This window comes from Phyllobates terribilis, unplaced genomic scaffold (assembly GCF_046119375.1).
Source record: "Phyllobates terribilis strain yellow unplaced genomic scaffold, ASM4611937v1 Scaffold_4__5_contigs__length_816908805, whole genome shotgun sequence".
Classification (NCBI taxonomy): domain Eukaryota; kingdom Metazoa; phylum Chordata; class Amphibia; order Anura; family Dendrobatidae; genus Phyllobates; species Phyllobates terribilis.
Genome location: NW_027362764.1, coordinates 89,747,913 through 89,764,151, shown reverse-complemented (window position 1 = coordinate 89,764,151; position 16,239 = coordinate 89,747,913). Strand labels below are relative to the sequence as shown.

General features: G+C 40.7%; 1 protein-coding gene across 2 annotated transcripts in view; it reads left to right on the top strand.

Moving 5' to 3' along the window:
- The first annotated feature begins 5,992 nt into the window (after positions 1-5,992).
- EPC1 (enhancer of polycomb homolog 1) overlaps positions 5,993-16,239 on the top strand; it is a 98,070-nt gene continuing 87,823 nt past the window's right edge. The window contains exons 1-2 of one of the 2 annotated variants that reach the window (XM_073677629.1): positions 5,993-6,061; positions 6,652-6,852. The gene's annotated coding sequence lies outside the window, so the exon portion shown is untranslated. Of the gene's footprint in view, positions 6,062-6,293; positions 6,427-6,651; positions 6,853-16,239 lie in introns of those variants that run through there. The other variant, XM_073677628.1, reaches the window with a different exon arrangement.

Here is a 16,239-nt window from a genome sequence, read left to right as displayed (position 1 = left end):
GTCTCTTATCGACTGCAATGTTAAAAGCATACAGCACACAGATTGCAAACGGATGGCATTTGTGTGCTGGCTGTGAATTTCATAGATCTGTGTGGGGAACTTTGATCCATTACTTTTTTTTACAGGGATCACTTGATGTGTAAAACAAATCACACACATATGAACAGCCCCATAGACTGTAAGGGGTATATGTTCTATCTCTGAAAAACGAGGATAGAATACATACGTGATAAACAGCATCTTCATAAGGCCTAATGGCTTGCTCACGTGTTGTATTTTTTGTGTGCTTTTTTTCCATCGAAAAAACATAGCCTTTTTAGTACCAGCAAAGTGAATTCGATTTTTAAAACCTCATGTTCAAGCTGCTTGAACCTGGCTACGTTCCCACGATGAGCTTTTGGTGCGTTTTTGACGCTGTGTATTTTCCCTTTGTCAAAAACGCAGTCTTACAGTTCCAGCAAAGTGGATGAGATTTATAGAAATCTCCTGCCCACTGTGCTTCTTTTTAACGCTGCATAAACTCACCTGCAGTGTGCGTTTCAAATTCGTAGCAAGTCAATTTCTCTTGCAGGTACACTGTGCGGAAACTTCCCATAGACTTACATTAGATGCGGGAAAATCCGCAGCAAAAAAAACGCACATGCGATTTTAGTTAGTTTCCAAGGCGTAAACAAAACACATAAAAAATGCATGTAATGCGCACCTAAGTATAGGAATAGGGTTTTGGCAAAGCAAAAAAGACAGAAAATATCAAAAACAAAGCAGCTTTATTAAAAGCATGACACACCAAACAAGACACAAGAAATGCAGCGTCAAAAACAAAATAAAAAAAATACACAAAAAAACGCAATGAAATAGCTGCAAGTAACCTAATTTAAACCCCTTTAAAGCCCATGACGTACTAATACGCGTCTGTGCCCTGGGCTTTAAGAGCCTGACCCGTATTAGTACGTCATCGCGATCGCGCGCGCACACAGGCTGTGCGGGCGCGATCGCCGCCAGGTGTCAGCTGATTGTCACAACTGACACCCGGTACTATGTGCAGGGAGCAGTCCCGCACCGCTCCCAGCACATTAACCCCCGCAATGCTGTGATCGAAGAGTGCATCTCCAAACTATCTTCTTCCTGTCCAGCGCTGACTGCCTGCATGGCACAGGGATGGTGCTGCATTCCTGTGCCATGCAGGCGATCAGAATAAAAAAAGTGAAAGTCCCATAGTGGGACAAAGTAAAAAAGTAAAAAAAACTCCCAAAAAGTGAAAAAAAAAAATTGTAAAAATATTTAAAAGAAAATAAAAAAAAATAATCCACTAAAAATAAAAATATAATGTAGCCCCCATCAATAAATATTAATATGAAAAAAAACAAAAACAAACAATAAAAGTACACATATTTGGTATCGCCGCGTCCGTAACGACCTGGCCTATAAAACTGTTCCACTAGTTAACCCCTTCAGTGAATACAGTAAAAAAAAAAAGCAAAAAACAATGCTTTATCACAATACCGCCAAACAAAAAATGGAATAACACACGATCAAAAAGACGAATAGAAATAAAAATGGTACCGCTGAAAACGTCATCTCGTCCCGCAAAAAACAAGCCGCCATACAGCTCCATCATCCGAAAAATCAAAAAGTTATAGCTTTCAGAATAAAGTGATGCAAAAGAATAATTTTTTCTATAAAATAGCTTTTACTGTGTAAAAGCGCCAAACATAAAAAACACTATATAAATATGGTACCGCTGTAAACGTACTGACCCGAAGAATAAAGCTGCCTTATCAATTTTACCACACCCGGAGCAGAATAAAAAAATGTAAAAAAACACAATTCCTGAATTGTTGGTTTTTGTTTATTCTGCCTCCCAAAAATAGGAATAGAAAGTGATCAAAAATGTCACGTGTCTGAAAATGGCACCAATAAAAACGGCGATCGCCGCCGGGTGTCAAATGATTGTCGCATTGTCTCAACTCATCCCGCAAAAAACAAGCCGTCACATGACTCTGTCGGCCAAAATATGGCGATGCAAAAACTAGACTTTACAAAATATGTGTCTTTTAGTGTGTGACAGCTGTCAATCATAAAAACCCGATTCTGGTATCGCTGTAATCGCACCGCCCCGAAGAATAAAGTAATCTCATCGCTTATACCGCACGAGGAACGGCGTAAAAAATAAACGCTAGGGCTGGGGTTGGGGTTGTGCTAATGTTATGGTTGTTTTTTTTTTCAAAAGTAAAAAAAAAAAAAAGATGACGATATGGCAACTAGTGTTGAGCGCAAGTGCTCGCAACTTGAGTTTGCATCGGGTGCTCGGGTATGCACTGAGTATCGCGGGTGCTCGAGTCTCCGTCCCATATGCTTCGCGGCCAAAAAAACCTTGTGGGGATTGCCTGCCATGCACGAGCGATCCCCGCATGTTTTTTTGGGGTGTCTAATAACCGTGAAACATGCGGGCGGAGACTCGAGCATTTCACTTGAGCACCCGTGATACATGGTGCATACCTGAGTACCCGATGCAAACTCAAGTAGCGAGCACTTGCGCTCAAGAGTAATGACAACTCATTCAATATGATGACCTAATGTTATCAAATTCTGCGTCGTACCTCTGGGTTCAAAATGGTCACTATACCCCTTAATAAAATCCTTGAGGGGTATAGTTTCCAAAATGGGGTCACTTGTGGGGGAGCTCCACTGTTTAGGCACATCAGGGGCTCTCCAAACGCGATATGGTGTCCGCTAACAAATTGAATGGAAAATCGTCTCAAATTGTTAGCGGACACCATGTTGCGTTTGGAGAGCCCCTGTGTGCCTAAACATTGGAGCTCCCCCACAAGTGACCCCATTTTGGAAACTAGACCACCCAAGACACCTATCTAGATGCATAGTGAACACTTGGAACCCCCAGGTGCTTCACAAATTGATTCGTAAAAATGAAAAAGTGGAAAAAATACTTTTTCATTTTTACGAATCAATTTGTGAAGCACCTTGGGGTTCCAAGTTCTCACTATGCATCTAGATAGGTGCCTTGGGGGGTCTAGTTTCCAAAATGGGGTCACTTGTGGGGGGTTTCCACTGTTTAGGCACATCAGGGGCTCTCCAAACGCAACATGGCGTCCGCTATTTATTCAAGCAAATTTTACAATCAAAAAGTCAAATGGCGCTCCTTCCCTTCCGAGCCCTGCCGTGCGCCCAAACAGTGGTTTTTCCCCACATATGGGGTATCTGCGTGCCCAGGGGAAATTGCACAACAAATTTTGGGGTCCATTTTTTCCTGTTACCCCTGCGAAAATAAAAAAAATTGGGTCTAAAGTAACATTTTTGTGAAAAAAGTTAAATGTTCATTTTTTTCTTCCACATTCCAAAAATTCCTGTGAAGCACCTGAAGGGTTAATAAAGTTCTTGAATGTGTTTTTGAGCACATTGAGGGGTGCAGTTTTTAGAATGGTGTCACTTTTGGGTATTTTCTGTCATAAAGACCTCTCAAAGTGACTTCAAATGTGATGTGGTCCCTAAAAAAATGGTTTTGTAAATTTTGTTGGAAAAATGAGAAATCGCTGGTCAACTTTTAACCCTTATAGCTCCCTAATGAAAAAAAATGTTGGTTACAAAATTGTGCTGATGTAAAGTAGACATGTGGGAAATGTTATTAACTATTTTGTGTGACATATCTCTCTGATTTAAGGGCATAAAAATTAAAATTTAGAAAATTGCAAAATTTTCAAAATTTTCACCAAATTTCCATCTTTTTCACAAATAAATGCAAATGATATCGAAGAAATTTTACCACTATCATGAAGTACAATATGTCACGAAAAAACAGTCTCAGAATCAGGGGGATCCGTTGAAGTGTTCCAGAGTAATTACCTCATAAAGTGACAGTGGTCAGAATTGTAAAAATTGGCCTGGTCATTAACGTGCAAACTACCCTCGGGGGTAAAGGGGTTAAATTGAATGCAACATCAAAAACTCAACAAAAGCTCATCCTGGGAATGTAGCTTAAGACTCAACGTACCCGCAAAAGAGACTGATGTTTTGCGGAACACGCACCGCGGGTCAATTTACGCTGAGTAAAAAAAAAACACAGTGAGCATGAGATTTCTATAAATCCCATCCACTCTGCTGGAACTGTAAGATGCTGAGAGGCGGCACGGTGGCTCAGTGGTTAGCACTGTTGGCTTACAGCGCTGGGGTCCAGGGTTCAAAGACAACATCTGTAAGGATTTTATATGTTCTCCTTCAGTTTGCTTGGGTTTCCTCCCACACTCCAAAGACATGCTGATGTAGATTGTGAGCCACAATGGGGACAGCGATGATAATGTCTGTGGAATTATTGGTGCTATATAAGGGAGCAAAATAAATAAATTTTGATGCAGCGAAAATACATAGCGTCAGAAACTCATCATGGAGGCACAGTTCAGGCTACGTTCCCATCATGAGCTTTTGATGTTGCAGAATTTCCACATCATTTCTGCATCTATCATTTAAATTAGATCTCTTGCGATTCTGTGTGCGTTCTTTACATGTGTTTTTATCACATTTTTGACCCTGTGGTTTTTGTCTCTGCTGTAATTAAAGCTGTCTTGTTTTTGAAACTTTCTGGTATTTTGATTTCACTGAATTTTATGGACTTTATGGATTACATGCATTTTTAATGCATTTCTGCCACGGAAACCTACTACAAACTCATGTGCATTTTTTTACTTGAGTATTTTCCACATCTAATGGAAGTCTATGGGAAAAATCTGCACAGAAAACTCTGCGTACCCGCAAGAGAAATTGTCATACTGCAGATTTGAAAAAATGCACCGCAGAAAAAAACACAGCAAAAACGCAATGTGTGAACATAGCCTTAGGCTATGTTCCCACATGTTGTGTTGTTTTTTTTTATGTCAGAAATCTGCAGCAAAACTGCTCTCTGGCAGGAAATCAGCTGCGTCAAAAATGCAGGTGTTTTTTTACTGTCCTTCTGTCTCTATTTATTCATGTACATAAAGTTCAGTGAAAAAAAAAGAACCCAATTCTATTTTGCCATCAAAAACGCTGAAAAAAATGTACCTGCGTTTTTTGGTGCATTTTTTTCAGTGCTTTTTTACCACCCATTACTTCTTACGGGTGAAAAAACGCTGAAAAAAGCTGACAAAACGCTGAAAGAAGTGACCCAACCAAGGCACAAAATATGCAGCAAAAAAACAAACCAAGATGTGTGAACAGAGAATTCTGGTTTCTCATAGACTTTGCAGGTACTCCAAAACGCAGTTGAAAATTCGCATAAAAATCTGCAGCAAAATACGCTGAAAAACCCCAACGTGTGTGAACATAGCCTTTCTGCTGCGGAAAAGCTCTAAAAACGCATATAATCCGCACATAACTGTATCACTAAAGGTCTATCTGTAAAAAAATAAACAAACAAACATAGATATAACATGTATGTGAAAAACTATACGAGATTTGACTTTGGGAAAGCAAGATTTAATGTCAGCAGATAACTGAAAAATATATAAATTAATATCAGCTCTGCTCCCCCCCCCCCTAAAATTAAAAAAAAAAAAATGCTACATATAGCTCAAATAATATAAATGCATTTTTTGTGTTGTCAAGTAAAATTCAATCTCCATGAAGGTTAACTAGCAGCTCAGACAGTGAGCTCTGCTAACCACACTCCCATTACAACAGCTCACAACCCTCTGAGTCAGCTCTGCACAGAAAAGACACACAGGCATCACATTACACCAGCCCACTTGATTTGAATCCCTGCCAAGGTAGGTGAAAGACCTCATAAATATGCAAAGCAGGAAGTTTTTTTTTTCTTCTTTCAGTTAGCATATTCATGTAAATCCTCCATGATTGGCAGCTGATCACATTCCTAGAACAATGGTCTGTCTCTGGAAAGTTTCAGCTCTGGTCACAGGAATCAAGGACAGGAGCCTATTTTTTTTTTGTTCTGAAGGGGGCTGATCCACATTGTTGATCTTTACCACTTCCCTGGGAGAGAAAGGGAGGGGCAGGGGCAGGGGGAGGGTTTTTAGAACTCACTGCCATGGCCATTTTATTTGTGGGCAGCATGGTAAGTAATAAACTAAAGCCCCTTGTGCACCATATCCTTATTTATTTATTTTTTCACTCCCAGGAACAGGTTAGGGTTACAGATCAAGGGTAAAGGAAGTGAGAATTCCCTTGTCACAGTCTCTTGTATCAGATGATAAACAATGCCTGCATCAGATATTGTTACATTGTAGCAACTTGTCTCTTTCTTCCTCCTCCTCCTCCTCTTACATGACATCACTGCAATCTGATTAAATTGTGGAGGTGTGATTGATTCAGGCTTTATGTAAACAGATCAATCTGCTGGGTCTGATTGTATCATGGACAAAGGTTGTGTGCACAGTAGGTGCTATAGTTTGGCTTTCACATAAGAAAGAAAAAAAGCAGGTTTGTGTTTGTATGATAGGAGTTTAAAATGGCACACTGCCTTTTTTCCAGGCTGCAGAAGGGGGTGGGGGGGAGGATAGTGCAGACTGGAGGGACACTGCCCTCCCATCCAATCACAATCCGCCTATTTGCCATTGCAAAGTTGTTAACCCCAGAGTCTTGTGGTTATGCCTCTGCTTCTATAATCTTCTTTGGCTTTTTTTTCTTCTTCTTCTTCTTACAAAGCTTGAAGATTGAGGAAGAAAACCTCTGTGTAATCAGACATCATGGAACTAAGTAGGACTTCTTGCCTGCCCTGCCATTTCGAGAGGTTTGCAAACCCATCTGCTTCTTCTTGGAAATTGTTTGATAAAACCCAGATCGTCATCTTCTTTATATATTGTTTTAATCTTTCCTCTCTATGGCTTCCCATCGCCTGGCGAAGAGGTGAGTGCATTGTTAATTTTAATTCAAGTTCTCTCCAAAGTGTTAGTTTAAAAAAAAAAAGTGGGTGGATCTGGTAGGAAAATATATAATTTTTTTCTTGTACAGTATACTTTTTGTAACTCAGATTGTTAGATTGTAATAATGTTCTAAATACAATGTATCTTTTATATTATTGTTATGCTCTTATTATTTTTTTAAATATTACATGACTGTCCATAAAATATCTAATATTAGAATATCCTGCTCTGCGTTTTGTAGCTTACATCATAATACAGTACTAATAAAAAAAAAAAACTAAAAAAAAAAAACTAATATAATATATAGCTTTATATATTTCATTTATAATGAATGTATCAACAGATTAATTCTCTGCTTGACACATCTGGTGTATGTACATGGTGTTAAATGATCTGAATCGTTTGTTTAAAGCAAAGTAGAAGGAAGGAGGAGACGTGACACAAGAGGTTTATTATATTCTAAGTTATGGCTGGTACTAAATGGTGGCTGTTCTTATTTGTGAAGATCAACTCCCTCTATGGCGATGACTGTGTGTAGAATGACACTGGAGGAAGATGATCTATGGATATATACTCCCCTCTTGGCCTGATTGTTATTGAGCTGGAGACAATTAAAAATATATTGTAGGATTTTAATGTCCCTTTTTTGTCTTTTTTTTTTTTTTTTTTGCACACGGTGGGAGTTTTTTTTTTTTTTTTTAATACATTGATCTGTGTTGGTGGCGCTGTGGTGCTCTTAACCAATTTTATATGTCAGTTACACTAAGAGAAAGGGTAGAGAGGTGGGGCAAGGCTTGATCTGATCTGTGTACATTATGTGCTAAAGATATGTCATTGTGTCTGAGTAAGAACTGCAGCATTGAGCAAACAGTTTTTTAATTTTATTATTTATTTTTTTATAATTTTTATCTGCGGTTTCTAATACAGAACCTGGTCTAATCAGCATTTCTGCCCAGACAATGCTGGAACAACAAGAAAAAGGCTGATCCATTTTGTAGGCAGCTCGCCCCAAGACTGTTTATAATTTATAATTTCTCCTTTTTATTGTTGTACGATGTTCGAATAAAATAATAAGCTATTATAAATATATAATGTTCTCTCTAGAAATGAACTAAAAAAAAAAAAAAAAGTTGTCACTTTGTGTGTTGGGGTTTTAAGTGTCTGTCGATGGGAAAACTCTGGCAAAAGAAGGGGGGGGGGGGGGGGAGTTTTTTTTTTTTTTTGGCTTTCTTGAAAAGTTTCTGATGACCCCCCTTCCCCCACTCAGCAGGCAGACTATTCGCTTTGGGAGGTTGTTTTTTTTTTTAAAGTTTTATAAGTTCCTACTTTTTGCTGCCCACAAAGTGCCTAATTCACTGTTTGTTTTGTTTAGTTTTATATAAAATAATATAACATGTATATGATGTAAGTCCCCTACTGGGACATACTCAAGGACAATGTGTTCTATTAAACTGCACAAAAGAATTCAGCAGTTTTTTTGGTTTTTTTTCTACCCCCTTCCCTCCCTTATCTGCTGACAAAATGGCTGTTCATTTAATTGGAATCCTCTATGTGAGAGTTCTCGGTGTAATCCTCAGATTAATTTAAGACATGCGAAAAGCTGGAAAACATTGGTGTTTTGTAGCTTTTGGGAAATTAGCTGGAATGTTTTTTTTTTTTCGGTAAGCGCTCACTAATTGAAAAGGGCTAGGAAGTGATCACAAATACAAAGTGTGAGGGTAATATATATAAAAAAATATATATATATAACAGTCTATTCTCTGTCCCAATTTAAAATGCAATAAAATATGTATATATAATATATTTTATTGCATTTTAATTTGGGACAGAGAATAGACTGTTTATGCCCCTTTCACAAGGGCCGATCCATTGAACGACAGTCATTTACTGACCTATATCTATGTGTACAGGACGATCATTAATACAATTGTTCTGCGCACATAGAATATCATGTAATCGGCAGCACGAGGTGAGATGTGCTCCCAATAACGATTTTTAAGCCAGCTAAAATATCGTCACACTTGACGAACAAGCATTTGACTTGTTGGTCTGATTTTTGCCGGCCTGTTTAGATGAGCCGATATTCGGGATCGAGCAACCCAACAAACTCTCGTCTAAATGGGTCATTAGAAACTTGACAACCATACACATTAGACAAAAATGTTGGCAGAACCGTTCAATTTCAATTTTATCCGTATCATCCACCTTTTGTAATATGTATGGGGGTCTCCCGCCTCTCCCTTGACAGCAGATGTCAGGCAAAGCAGGAATTGAGCTCGGTGGGTTTCATCCTGCCCTATCCTTTGTTCTTATAGACGATGAGCCACTGCTGGTGACGTCCGCACTCCTCCCTCCTTTTTAAGGCCTTATTCAGACTTCTGTGTTTCACATACTTGTTATGTAGGAGTATTTCACAGATAGAACACATACCCATAATAGTCATCTGAGTGTTTTTTTTTGCCATAAGAAAAATTGATGATATGGTAAAAATGGATGAAGATTGGATCCAACATGCTGATTAGCGGGTGGAAGATCAGTGGTTTTATTTTATTTTATTTTTTTCCTTCTCATATTCAAAAATAATGGATGTCTGAATGAGGCCTTTATAATCAGGTTCAGTGTAATAGTGTTACAGGCAGCAGCTATTTTAAGGTCGATTTTGCAAATCCGTGACCAGTACGGACTGCAATACACGGACTGGCCGTGAGGCTCTAGATCATATATATACTGACTCACGGCCAGTCCGTGTATTGCAGTCCGTACTGGATATATAGCGTATATCAGGCTGTCGAGTTCCAGACAGGAAACCCTTAAAGCACCACTCCAGCTGGGTTTTTTTTCCCAGTGCTGGAGTGGCACCTTAAATCTAAGCCCCCTGCCTCCAGGCATATTCTCACCCTCCGGTGTCTTCACAGTTTTTTTTCGGTGCTGCTCCAGTCCCTCCCCTGCTCGCCATCTTGTGACAGTAGCTTTTGACTGGCCGGAAGTCAAAAGCTATGTCACACGTTCTCAATATAAGTCTATGACAGCCAGAATGAGGATCTCATAGACTTGTATTGAAAAGTGACCTCTCTGCGCCACTTCATGAAACACTGGAGCTGCCGTGAGGTCACTTTTCACCAGAGACCGACCAGAGCGACGCTGGAAACAGATGAAGGCGGCGGCAGGTGAGTATCAGACAGAGGGCAGGGGGCTTAGGTTTTAAAGCGCCACTCCAGCAGTGCAATAAAAAAACAATGCTGGAGTGGTGCTCTAATTAGTCAGTTCACTTCACTCCAGACTCGGACTAAGGGCTCATGCATATGACCAAGTCATCGGATCACACTCGGACCAATGTTATTCAATGACGCCGTGCACATGTCCAATTTTTTTTTTACCTCGGACCGAGTGAGAAAAATCACAGCAGGCATCATTAGACTCCAATAATCAGATCGCACTCGGCCATTCAAGTCTATGGATCCGTGAAAAAAATCGGAACGCACTCTCATGACATCCGAGTGCAGTAATATTCTGATCAAAGTCTGATTGGCATAATCGGACTGTTTTTCTGGGTATGACCAGCTTATCTGTGCATACAGATGTATATCAGCCAAAACAACACTTTGTTGGCCTCTGATGGTTGAATGGAACCCTATAAATACGTTCGACGTATGCAGGGAGCTTTTCCCCATGAACACACCGAAGTTAGGGTTCAGAAGCAGACAGGCCAGAGCATTATCCATTTTTCAAGTTCTATGGTCAGATTAAATTTTAGTTACTCCGGAAAAAAATTCAGGTTGGATGTTTAGTCTAAGTGCACGCCCAGACTGCAGGTCTCCTGACCCAAACTAACAACCTCATAGTCATATATGAAGCGTTTGGGTCAAGAGACCCGTGGTTGGTCCGGGCATTGTGGTCTGTTGACAAACCATGAAATGTGGACACGAGAATGTAGATTTTGCCGTGGAGTGGTCCATTGACTTCACCATTTCCATTGGGAAAAATCTCTTGCACAAATTTCACCAAAGGACACGGTAAAGAGCCACAAGATGTCTTGGTGTTCGTGCCATCTGTTGGTGAGGTTTTTGGGTATGACTGATAACAAGAAATTTACCAAACACAGCGACACAATCCTTCATGTGCGGCTATAGTGAAAGCCAGAAGGCGCTGTGGTCTTTCACCTTCATTCTTGTAATTTCGTTGGGGTCCCAACCTTGTAGTCAAATAGCAAAAACTAACAGAGTACAATGTGCTGTTCTATGAGAGAAACTGATGTAAGGGTTATGGTCATTGTGGCTTCCAACTCCAAAAGGTTGGTTAATTCCAAGTGGAAGGCGCCAGGAGGATGGACCGGTCACTAATTTTAGCTGCTCCACTGCTTTCGAAGTCTGAAGCGGTTAGAAGAAGTGCCAAAATATGGAACATATACAAAGAAAATCGTTTTGACATTTCTATGAATATATTAATTCTTTTTTTTTTTTCTTAATTTTTTTTTGCACTTGTTCAGAAGGAATCTGCCTGAAGAAGTTATGTGCACATACCCTGAGGCCTCATTTTCAGGTTTTTTTTTGCATACGAGTGCTATTTGTGATTTTCACGGATTTTCACGGATAGCACTCATACCTGTGATATTTTATGGGGCCATTCACTTGTATTTTATTTTTCTCTCGAAACGAGCAGAGACCTGCCCGATTTTGATTTGGGGGTCAGATCAAAATCTGCAATGCAAGTCAATGGGTCTGTGAAAAATCAGACTGCACTTGGACTACATCCGAGTGCAGTCCGATTTTTAACAGACAGTCAGAATGGAAAAGGAGAAATTTGTGTTTTGTTTTTTCTCCACGTACAAGAAAATCTGATGGCACTCGGATCCGAATAATTGATCCGATTTTTCTCGTATGCAACAAAAAATAAACCTGGCGTCTGAATAAGGTCTTGGGGTGTGTTTACACTGTTCAATGATGGTCTTTAAATGATTGCCAACCTGTTTGGACAAGTGGACCGCACTTCCCATGCGCACAGAACGATCGGTAATATGATTGTTCTGTACACACAGACCGTCATTTTTCTCGGCAGTACGTCCTGTTAAGTGCATGAAAATCATGTTACTTGATGAATGAGTTTTTCGCTCTGATTGGCCGCCTGTTTACACTGCCCAGTTATCGAGGAAACGAGCGTTACTAAAAACCGTTCCCAATTATTGACCAGTGTAAATGTACCGAGTGCTTAAAACATGTATTTAGTTGTGAATTGGGTACCAGGCTTCCAGTAAAATGGTCCCCATGATGTGCCGATGTTGCCCCAAGTAGTGTCGAATTTTTGTTTTGCATCAGTTAAGTATATGTGCACACACAGGGCTTATCCACTATGGGAAATCTGCAGCAGTCAATACCGCCATGCTGTGGATTCAAAATCCACCCAACAGGTCAATTTACATTGCCATTTTGTTACCTCTCAACCACAACTCTGCTACTGTAACTTGCGACAGAAAATCCTCTGCGCATAAGGAGTATATGTGCACGTAATCTGAAATTTATTTGAAAATGTCACCAAAACAAGTCACATATGAGATGGTTGGCTAATGGAGGGTGAATGCTATCTTTCTGGATCAGCTGAGAGGCCGCTCTTGCATGACCATTAGCTAGTATGTATGTTGTCAGAGGTGCTTCATACCCAAATTTATTGCAAAAAAATAATATACTTTCATGTGTCGTTAAAAATCTAACATGGGTTAAAGAGGTTTTCCCACTAACAAATGTTAATTTTAATCTATAGGTCTTGGAATAATAAGTTCCACAACTGGATGTGTTTAAATAAAATGTTCCTGTGCTGAGATAATCTTATAAATGTTCCCCTGCTGTGTACTGTGTAATGGCTGTGTCTGACCGTGTAGGGACATGGTCTGATCATACCACAGCTCCTGGGCAGGGGAGGACGCAAAAGAGTATACAGACGGGACAGCACAGGATCACAGCTGATTCTTTCTCTGAGGTAAAACATTTCCCTGCCTGTTTCTAAACCATGTTCTACTTCAAAGAAAGAAAGAATCATCTGTGATCCCATGCTGTAATGTCTGTATATTCTTTTGCTTTCCTCCTGCCCAGGAGCTGTGGTATGATCAGACCATGTCCCTGTGGTCAGACACAGCCATTACACAGTACACAGCAGGGGCACATTTATAAGATTATCTCAGCACAGGAACATTGTATTTAAACACATCCAATTGTGGAGCTTATTATTATTCAAAGATCTATTGATTTAAAATTAACTTTTGTTCATAGGAAAACCCCTTTAAATCACTTTTGTATGCAAGGATGCCTCCTGGTATAATGGTGTCCCCAGACATAACATTTTCGGTTAGCCTAAATCTTGGATCCCACTTAACCATTTTGGCCCCCATGGGTTTACAGTATGGTCAAATTTCTGGGGAGGCTTTGTTCACTTCAGAGGTGGCTGGTAGCCTAGGCAATGAGCAGTAAACTATAGAATTTACAAATTGCTCCATTCTTGAAAGTGAGGAAGATTTTTACAAAAAAAAAGTAAATTGCCAAGTTAAAGCACTTTGCAATTTTACCCATATCGACAGGTTTGTATGAGAGGCTTAAGACCTATATCCATTTTGGATTGTTTGGGCTAAACTACAGTTTTTTTTGTTCCCTTTTATTAAGACTTCTGTGTGCACCTTGTCCCCAAAGTCCATAAAGACCAATATATTTCCATGTACTTGAGGATTGTTGAAGTTTTTACCATTGATCATTTTGCTCATTTACATCGAATGATTATCACTCAGCCCAGATCAATAATACTTTGTCGCATTCAACAACCGCCCATGACATATGCTCTATTATCAGGACCCGACGCTATGAGCCAGAGTCAGGAGCCACTAACGAGCTGCTCTGCTCGGTCCAGCGGTCTGGAGACGTTGATGACCTTTCATACTACTATATGGCCAATGTAATGCTGCCATCACTGAAATAGTCTACGACTTGGGGGTCAAGAGTCAGACCTGGAGTCATGGTGGCTCTGAAAGTAATAAAGGGGTTCTCTATGATGAAACCACTCCTTTTTAACATCTTTTTCCAATTTTAATTTTGTGTTTTCCAGTAGGTTTGGGAAAATCTGCAGCGTAGTCAAGCACCAGCAAAGAAGTGAAGGTTGTCACAAATCCGCCTGGAAATAGACCTGTGGTGTGGATTTTAGATCTGCGGCATGTCCATTTATGCTCTGGATTTCACCCAATGTATAAAGTGAAATCTGAGACAGATCCATATGTAACTAGTATGGATGTGTCGTTTTGTTTTTTACACCTAGTTTGTGACAGATGTTCGTAAACTTATTTGGTGAACAAATGGTCAAAGTTGACAATATTTCCTTAAAGGGTTCCTCCACAATTTTTGTATTCGTAGATTATCTTGAGGATAGGTCATCAATAGACTGGTAGGGGTCCCACAGCTACACCCACTATTCGACCTAATAAGAGTGGATCTGTGGTGCAGGGCAGTAGCCATCAGTAAGTTGTCGGAGCTGTACTACATCCATGAGCCTTGATGGCAGCTGATCTGTGGGGTTTGGCAACCCCACCAATCACGCAATGAAGACCCATCCTCATGATAGGTCATCGGTATAATAATGGCACAACCCTTTAACCAATTCTTCACAAGCTGGAGAAGGTAGAGAATCCCGCAGCTATATATGACCCTATGGGGTGTGACCTGCAGAAATGCCCTCAGGTTAATGATACAACTTGAAGCTTATGGGCCCCAATCCAAAATGTCCAATAGGGCCCCCAACTAACACGAGTCTTTAATGGTTTTTGTCTTCTGATATGTGTCAAAGGGTTGTAGAATATTGATTATGGGGATAAACATCTGCAATCATATCTACATACAGTACATTAATAACCTAATGACAAGGTAGGAAGAGGAAATGTATAGATTTATGCTGAAAATGCACATCTTCATGTAGAAACCTAGAATGTAAGCGCTGGAAGGGACCTCCAGGGTCATCGTGTCCAACCCCCTGCTCAATGCAGGATTCACTAAACCATCTCAGACAGATGTCTGTCACACTTTTCAATATGGTCAATAATGATCATCTTTTATTCATCAAATCTCCTGCTTTATTAGTGTCTGATACTGACTTCAGTATTTCATCTTGTACGAAGATCCTGTCCATCATGGGCTGCTACTAGGAGGTTCGTGGACCCACTGAGCCACAGACCGGACCTACCCTGGAGGGGTGTGACTAAGCAGCTACCTTGGTGTTCACTGGAGCCTCTAGTGGAGAGGTCAGGCTTGTGCGGCAGGTAGGTACCAGGTACCACTCCAGGGCGATGTCTGGCCATAGCTGCTGAGCCCAAAGGGCAGAGATGTTCCCAAGGAGCAGAACGGCCACTTGGGACTAGAACGGACTGTGTAGGCCGGACGGCCACAGGGATAGATTCAGACACTCTGGTCTTGGGATAGCTGACAAGTACGGGGTACAGGTACCGCAGACGTGGTTTGGGATTCGGACATCGCCGAAGCGGGCACAGGATACTATGACTAACTATGGCGGACTAACAGGACTTGGGACACAGAATACTAATATGGACTACGGACGGGGGGCCTGGCAACATACAGTTGCATATACACATCAACCACCTAACACAGAACTATAGGGGTTGCTCAGGCACCTCCCTATTGGGGAGGGTGCATTTTATACAAGATATTGCAGGTGCGCAACATTTGGCTAAATACCTCCCAGCTGCCACTGGGGATATTTACCATGTGCATGCGCTGTCCCTTTAAAAACAGGAAAGTGCGCACCATAGGCACGCCGCCGTGACACATTGCAGCGTGCACGGAGGAGGGAGGAGGCAAGAACAGGAGCACGCCGTGGACCAGGGTAGTGAGTAACCTGGTGTCCCTGCACGGAGGGAGCAGGGGACAGCGTGCATGGGCGCCGGGCAGAGCGTTATTTACTTACGGGTTTTTTTCATAGGATTTTTTATCGCCTTTTTGTCTTTTTGAAATGTCATGTTAGAAAGAAAAAATGCCGCCTAGTTTTTGATTCTTACTGGCATTTTGCTTTGAAAAATATATTGATAGTCATGTGCGGACTTCATGTGGACTTTCCGCATCTAATGTAATTCTATGAGGAAAATCTGCACATTAAACTCAGCGTAGCCGCAACAGAATTGACATGTTGAGGATTTGGAACGCGCATCGCAGGTCAGTTGACGTTGCGTAAAATAAAAGCACAGTGGCCCTGAGATTTTCCTAAATCCCATCTACTTTGCTGGAATTGTAAGATGCTGCGATTTTTAGCAGAGAAAATACAATGTCAAAAACTCAGTGGGAACGTAACCTAAGGCCTCTTCCAGATCTTCACTTATGACTTCTGTGTATTT